We start from the raw sequence: 8,923 nt of genomic DNA on the forward strand, positions 1-8,923 counted from the left end.
GTTTCCAGGCTTATTTGTATTAATTGTTAGTGCGTGAAATTATGCATAAAAAAAAAAATTAAAAAAGTTTTTCATCTGCAGGTAACCCCAGGCTTCGACAGAGATCGCCAAAACTCGACTTGAGAGAGAGAAGGTACTTGACTTCAAGTCGAAAAGCAGCTATTCCGTAATATTTGCATCGCTGTGACGAACCAGGGATATGGCTTGAAAACGTACCTCAATCCAGGGATGAAAGGTGTCATTTGCTGCTGGGTTAATTATATAATTAGAAGATTGAAATACTGTTAGTTTTTAATGAAATGTCCAATGCAGCCAGTTTTCTCATCAAATAATTTCTGATAACAATTAAGTACCTTACTGCGATTTGTTTTAAATTAAAATGGTAAAAAATGTGTCCTGCTGCTTGAAATTTGAGACAAAATATCCAGAGGAACATGTTTTTTACCCAACTTTTTATTAAGCCGGTAGGTATATGGTTCGGTTCCGGACTGAGGTAAAGTTGGTTGATATTGGACATTTGAATTACAATCTTTAAAAGCTGTCATAAAGGCAAAGGGTGGCTATTTGAAGAATCTCAAATATAAAATATAATTTGATTTGTTTAATACTTTTTTGGTTACTAAATGATTCCATATGTGTTATTTCATCGTTTTGAGGTCATCACTATTATTCTACAATATAGTAAAAATAAAGAAAAGCCCTTGAATGAGTAGGTGTGTCCAAACTTTTGACTGGTACTGTATAACAAGCTGATCCAGGTGTCGTGGCAATTAGGTGCTTCCCTATTTGGCCACTAGATGGAGCCAACGCACAGTCACATATTGGCCTTCTAGCACTGTTGCCATAGCCTTTAGTGTGTACTGTATGTGTGTGTGTTTGTGGTGTGTACGTACTTTCAATAGTATGCCAAATTCACGATAAAATAAACATTTACCTTTCTATATTGTTATACCATTCATTCATAACAAATAAAATGACAACATCCAAATGTAAATGTATATAATTAATAAAATGAATTTGACGTACCATTTATATTGCTAGTGTGTACGTACTTTCCCATTGTATTGTAGAATTATGAATACCAGCATACTAAGAGAAATATTAGCCCCGTCGAAAAACTTGCTGCTTTGTCCAATAATTTCTCTCTCCAATGCTGCCAGGTGCGTTGTGGAGCCATGTCTGTGACATGCACACAGAAGTCAGCTTGTCAATATTGTAAGCCTTGAGGGGAGGAAGAAGTTAAGGAGTAATATTACAGGTACAATCCGTAGCCTCAATTACTTGTCAACAATTCGGCTAAATAACACTTGTTTGTTTGGGGGGACTGAGGGGGAGGATCATTCCAAGTGAAAAATCAAAGAGAGATATTGGAGGTTTTTCCTTTGCTTCAGCCATGATTGTGTATGTGCTTGTACTGTATTTTCGTCTCGAAACAAAGAAAAGCTACTGAGTGAGTGCAGCCCTAAGGCTACGCGCTTAATAGCTGCTCTTATACTACTGCTGCTGTTGCTGCTTCTGCTGATGATGGTAATCTTCACTGACCTTTAGGAGGAAATATGTTCCAAAGCCAACCACAGCTACACAACAAGCATAACTCCCCCACCCCCTATTACTGATTGTAAACACATTTAGGTCAGCAACAAAATCAAGGACATCTTCATTCCATCATTTAACTCAACACGCAGAAGATTTTCTATCATTGGTGGCCAATTTCTTTTTGACAGTTTGAATAAGAGAAATACCACGGAAAAACGGACACTTATTTGACATTCTCTCTCAAGTTACTTTTGAAAGAGATATGTTCACAGGTGCAGTGTACTGTAGACATATTGGTGCAAACTTTTGGGATCAATGTACTGCAGACATATTGGTGCAAACCTTTTGGATCAATGTACTGTAGACATATTGGTGCAAACCTTTTGGATCAATGTACTGTAGACATATTGGTGCAAACCTTTTGGATCAATGTACTGTCGACATATTGGTGCAAACCTTTTGGATCAATGTACTGTCGACATATTGGTGCAAACCTTTTGGATCAATGTACTGTCGACATATTGGTACAAACCTTTTGGATCAAAAGACAAAGATGAGATGTGTGTTATGTCTGCACATCAAGCCTTCAGTCATGGTGAGTCAAAACATCACCTTTGTAAACAAATCCTGAGCAGAGAAAAAGAACATGCATCAATTACCTGGGATCAAATGACTCAATCAACAAGTGATGTATATAAACTCTGGATTGCTGATGCTATGGATTGGCCATAGCCATTGTGGGCAGTAGTGTTCTGGTCTGCATCATCCCCCTGGAGTTTCTGTTATGGTAGTGATAAAGGATGTATGTTTACCAATGGCTAATTTGGGAAGAAGCGTGGACATATCAATAACTTTGCTCATGACCCGTGTGTGTGTGTGTGTGTGTGTGTGTGTGTGTGTGTGTGTGTGTGTGTGTGTGTGTGTGTGTGTGTGTAAAAGTACATGCGTTTCCGTGCAAACAGTGCATATCATAAGTATTCATAAGGTTTTTTCACATTTTGTTGCATTACAAAGTGGGATTGAAATGTCAATTTCTTTTGGGACACATTTTATAAAAATGTCTTGGTTATATAAGTATACCCCCCCTTTGTTATAGCAAGCCTAAATAAGTTCAGGAGTCAACTTGTGCTTAACAGATCATATAATAAGTTGCATGGACTCAATCTGTGTCCAATAATAGGGGTTAACATGATCTTTTTTTTTACCCCGGACATACAATTGTCATTGTCGAGAAGGAACATGCAAGTAAGCATTTCGTTGGACGATGTATACCATGTGTATCCTGTAAATAGGACTAATAAAACTTTACATTTGTAACCTTGAAACTATCTGTAAGTTCCCTCAGTCGAGTAGTGTATTTCGAGCACATATTCAACCACAAAGACCAGGGGGCTTTTCCAATGCATGGTAAAGTTATTGATTAGGCTTTTGATGGTGTATCAATACACCCAATCACTATAAAGGGGCCAGCTGAGTATAATACTGTATCATCTGCATATAAATGGATGAGAGAGCTTCCTACTGCCTGAGCTATGTTGTTGATGTAAATTGAGAAGAGTGTGGGGCCTAGGATTGAGCCTTGGGGTACTCCCTTGGTGACAGGCAGTGGCTGAGACAGCAGATTTTCTGACTTTATACACTGTACTCTTTGAGAGAGGTAGTTAGCAAACCAGGCAAAAGACCCCTCAGAGACACCAATATTCCTTAGCCGGCCCACAAGAATGGAATGGTCTACCGTATCAAAAAGCTTTGGCCAAGTCAATAAAAATAGCAGCACAACATTGCTTAGAATCAAGGGCAATGGTGACATCATTGAGGACCTTTAAGGTTGCAGTGACACATCCATAACCTGAGCGGAAACCAGATTGCATACCAGAGACAATACTATAGACATCAAGAAAGCCAGTCAGTTGTTTATTGACAAGTTTTTCGAACATTTTTGATAAACAGGGCAAAATAGAAATAGGCCTATAACAGTAATAGGTACGTCGTCATTTAAGCTAACTCTGGGCATATACTCATACACAAACAAACCTACTCATGTTTTGAGTCATTTTCACCCATTAACACTGACATTCCTAGCCTTGACAAGAAGGTATTTATTTAGCTTACCATCATGGTATTTTACCCCCTTTTCCTCCTCAATTTCGATCTTGTCTCATTGCTACAACTCCCCAACGAGCTCAGGGGGTGGTCGAGTCATTGAAACATGACCCGCCAAACCACGCTTCTTAACACCTGCCCGCTTAACCTGGAAGCTAGCTGCACCAATGTGTCGGAGGAAACACAGTTCATCTGACGACCGAGGTCAGCCTGCAGGCGCGCGGCCCGCCACAAGGAGTCGCTAGAGCGTAATGAGCCAAAATAAAGCCTCCCGATCACAGCCGGTTGTGATACAGCCCGGGCTCAAACCCAGGTGTGTAGTGATGCCTCTAGCACGGCGATGCAGTCCCTTAGACCGCTGTGCCACATGGGAGGCCCCTATCTTATGCATATTCTACAAATGGATATAATTTGATAATTTGGAGGGCATGTGTCCCCTTGGTGTAAATAAAATTGATGCCTCAGGTGTCTGGCATTTCTCTCACTGTTTGCAGGTGTTATTTGACATTGAAAGTACTGGAGTATATAAATGGCACACCAGTGTAGTGCCATCTGGTCATAAGACTATACTGCTCGATTTGTGCAGTAAAGCAATGGAATGTTCCTCAATTTCAAACCATTAGGACTTCAAACTCAAGTAATTCCTCCAAATTGGCAAACAATTGGCAAAGAAAGCACACATAAAATACACTGCATAATTCCCTGTGTACAGTGCATGAGGAAAGTGTTCAGACCCCTTGACTTTTTCCAGATTTTGTTACTTTACAGCCTTATTCTAAAAATGATTAAATCGTTTTTCCCCCTCATCAATCTACACACAATTCCCCATAATGAAAAAGCTGAAATGTCACATTTACATAAGTATTCAGACGCTGATTATGGGTCTCATCTCATGTGGTATCATTGTGCGCCCCGTGTATTTATTTGTGTTACTCCTCACTCTTTTGTTTGGGTTTTAACCCTGTGTTTTGTATACGTGTTTGTTTGGTCTGCGTCCCCGTGCCTTTACATGGCACGCTGTGATTTGAGTCAATAAAAACCCCTATTACGCATTCCTGCCCCTGTCTCCCGATCCCATTTTACCTACGTGACAGTTGGAAGGTGAACGTTCGCCCCAGTCTGAGGTCCTGAGCTCACTGGAGTAGGTTTTCATCAAGGATCTCTCTGTACTTTGCTCCGTTAATCTTTCCCTCTATCCTGACAAGTCTCCCAGTCCCTGCTGCTGAAAAACATCTGCACAGGATGATGCTGCCACCACCATGCTTCACCGTAGGGATGGTGCCAGGTTTTCTCTAGACGTGACGCTTGGCATTCAGGCCAAAGAGTTCAATATTGGTTTCATCAGACCAGAGAATATTGTTTCTCATGGTCTGAGAACCCTTTAGGTGCCTTTTGTCAAACTCCAAGCGGGCTATCATGTGCCTTTTACTGAGGAGTGGCTTCCGTCTAGCCACTCTACCATAAAGTCCTGATTGGTGGAGTGCTGCAGAGATGGTTGTCCTTCTGGAACATTCTCCCATCTCCACAGAGGAACTCTAGTGCTCTGTCAGAGTGACTATCGGGTTCTTGTTCACCTCCCTGACCAAGGCCCTTCTCCCCCAATTCTTCAGTTTGGCCGGACGGCCAGCACTATGGAGAGTCTTGGTGGTTCCAAACTTCTTCCATTTAAGAATAATGGAGGCCACTATGTTATTGGGGATCTTCAATGCTGCAGACATGTTTGGGTACCCTTACCCAGATCTGTGCCTCGACACAATCCCGTCTCAGAGCTCTTCGGACAATTTCTTCCACCTCATGGCTTGGTTTTCGCTGACATGCACTGTCAATTGTGGGACCTTATATAGACAGGTGTGTGCCGCCTCATAGGTCTCTCTGTCACTGCCGGCTTTGACACAGCCTGGGATTGAACCCGGGTCTGTAGTGACGCCTCAAGACCGCTGCGTCACTCGGGAGCCCCACTGAATCCATTTAATACATTACTGAGCCAATTACCAGCACATTGTTGAGCCTTAGATAGCTGACTGAATTAAGGGACAGAGATGGGAATGAATGACAAACCAAACCCAGTTATAAAGTTACTTATTAACTTTCTCTTTCTTAAGGCTATGTATGAGGCAGTCAGTGACACCTCCTTTAACCTTTAGCACAAGTCTCCATGCAGTAGGCTAAACAAGGGAACATAACACCTGTAAATCTAGAAGCTTCTGTAATCCACTTGAATATCAACAAACATTGTTTGTCAGGTATGTAATATAAATGATGTGTTAATATTCGTATGGAGAGGGAGTTAGCGATACTTTTGAGTAATGTCAGTTATAAGCATGCGGTGGTCATATGACCACGGTATGTTGTTGACCTAGAAAGGACTTGATGTACCCTGTCTGTATCACGGGACTCAACATTTAATCTATCTGGAGATTCCCTCTTTAATTTTCAGAATTTGCTTTGGAAAATGTTTATGAGCAATATTAAGATAATCAACACAATACTTGTGGTGACAACCTTGATATAATGTAATTGTTACTGTCAACCTTGGTTGATTGTGGGTTGTTATTGAAAATGTGTCACCCCAGTGGTTGTTTTGTCACTGTGTTGAATATCATATTTTTACTCTCATCTTGTTTTTATCAAGAGGTATAGTTGGTGCATTAGAATGAGTGTTAATTATGGATTGGACAGTATTGTGTAAATTCCATACTTTTTCTTCATTTTGTTAACCCTCATTCTTATGCATAAACTGTTTACGCTATTGAGTCTAAGAGACGACCCTTCAGTCTATCAATCCAAGAGCTAGAGTGGAACAGGGCAGATGAGTTTAGTATCTCTGTGTTAAAGCTGTAATATGACAATTTTTGTCCCACCTGACCAAATTCACTTAGATATGTGTGTTATAGATCTGCCATATTCTTTGAAAGCAAGTCTAAGAAGAAGTAGATATTTTCTATGTGCGCTATTTCTATGCTTCCTGTTCTTAAGTTTTGATTTTGCAAATTTTACTTTCGGTAAAACACCAGATTTGAATAGTGTGCAACTGCAGCCTGAAATTCGGGGTGTTACTGCATGTGGCCATCCCCCCGCCCCCACTGAGCACCTCATTGGTTCCTGCATGAGCACGACATCTTCATGCTTGTGTGACACTTTTGAATTTGGGTAAAAAGGGAAATACAATTATTATCTGGGGGCGAAGGACACTGGTTAGCTAGTTAGCTAGCTAGCACACAGTGTCGCCCCTGCCTGCTGTGTACTGGAGAAAACCGTGCCCGACAGGCACACAGTTTTCTCCGGTACACAGCAGAGGGGAGACTAGGGCGACACCATGTGCTAGTTAGCGACACTGTATGCTAGCTTGCAAGTTAGCTAGCTAGCATACAGTTTCACCACCACCTGCTGTGTACTGGAGAAAACTGTGCTCGACAGGCGGAGGTGAAGGACACTGTTTACCAGTCGTCCCCACTTCCCACTAGCACAGCCGACTGGAGGCTCTGGTGACATCGTGTACTAGCTAACTGTGTACCGGCGTCCTCCTTAGGACTAGCTGGCTAAGCTAGCACACAGTGTCCTTCACTCCCGCCTGCCGAACACCTGCCCTCGCCATCATCAACAGAACTGTAGGAAAACAGTGCCCGACAGTCGAGGGCAACAGACACTGTCTACCACTTGTGTATGGCTAGCTAGTTGCCGTTGTCGCCCCCGCCCCTTCTTCTGTGGGGTTTATCGCGGCTGGCATCCAACGCTATTGTGCATTAACGCCACCTACTATACTGGAACGCCCCCTCTACCTGTCCTAACTTAAAAATGTACCAATAGAAGTATAGAGAGGGGTTCCTGCATGAGCAGGAATGCCCACATGCAGGAACGCCCTGAATTGTGGGCCACAATTCCACCCTTCTCCCAACTTCAAACGGCAGAAAATATTTTTGGTTATAGAAAATATATTTCACATGGTACAAGATGGTACAATGATTCTCTAAAGTACACTTGCTCATCATGTCACTCAAATCTTCTTGTTTCTGTAGGACCATCATGGAACATCTGGGCTGCAGTGCGATCGTGGCCTTTTGTTTCTGGATGGCACTTATTGCAGGTGCACATCCTCCTCGATCAGTCCTGGGAGAAAGTCAAGCATTTCAAAGCAACTTCCAGATGGAAGGTGATGAAAACCTTGCCTCAACAAACAGTAAATAATTCACTGTCAACAGATAAATACATGCATTTAATTTGTGTCATTTTCACAGCAAATTCACCTGTATCTTTAATTCGAAGAGTGTTAAATTCAGGGCCGGCGCCAGAACGAATCAGTTGGACGGGCCTTTGATGTCCGTAGGCGGGCAAGTTTTTTCACAAGACCCCGTAGGTGTTCACGCGTTTGGGCGTTCATATTTTTTTATTACCGTTTTAGTAAAGACCATAGGCGAAGTTTACCATTTATCCTACCATTTCTACCGATCTGCGTGAAAATTATGATTATTTTTGTATGCGCATTTTCGTGGAACAGTTTCATTTCAATAATAATAAAGTTTTCGTTTTCCGAAAAGCATTGACACATGGTAAATAATAACAATTTGAAGTAAAATGATAAAAATCTACAAGTTAAAATTCAACTAAGGGGAGATCACCAGCCTTTGCCATATGGACGGACACATTAGCTAGGTTTCCATCCAATTGGCACTAGATTTTCATGAGAATATTCTAAAATCTGCATAAAAAATATTTGTGAATTTTCCCACCAGAGATGTTTCCATCAAATGTACTTGTTGCAGATAAAAGGCTGTGCGTGATGACGTGGGGATAAAAATACATTTTGCCGTAAATTCCCATGTACCGAATAAAAAATACAAATGAAAGGGGTTTCTTTCGCATTTTCAACTCTACTGATGGTTTTCTCTCAAAAAATGCGTGTGCCCACTCTGGTATTGGCACTCACACATATAGCCTATGTAACAGTATTACTTTAATCCGTCCCCTCGCAAGATGGAAAAACAAACATTACTGGACATAAGCATTGAAAAAGCTCCACTGGAATACTGCCGCTGTCTATATATGTATTTATATCAGGGCATACGTTATTCAGAGCAAGGGGAACCACTACTTCAAGGTCTCAGAGCAAGTGACGTCACCGATTGAAAGGCTATTAGCGCGCACCACCGCTAACTAGATAGCCATTTCACATCCGTTACACCTACATGATGAGATTATTATGGACAGAAGAGCAAGATTATTTTTATTTGTTACACAGCAGGCAAGCATCGATGATAATTTCACCAGAATAAAACCCTCAATATTT

This window comes from Salvelinus namaycush, chromosome 11 (assembly GCF_016432855.1).
Source record: "Salvelinus namaycush isolate Seneca chromosome 11, SaNama_1.0, whole genome shotgun sequence".
Taxonomy (NCBI): Eukaryota; Metazoa; Chordata; class Actinopteri; order Salmoniformes; family Salmonidae; genus Salvelinus; species Salvelinus namaycush.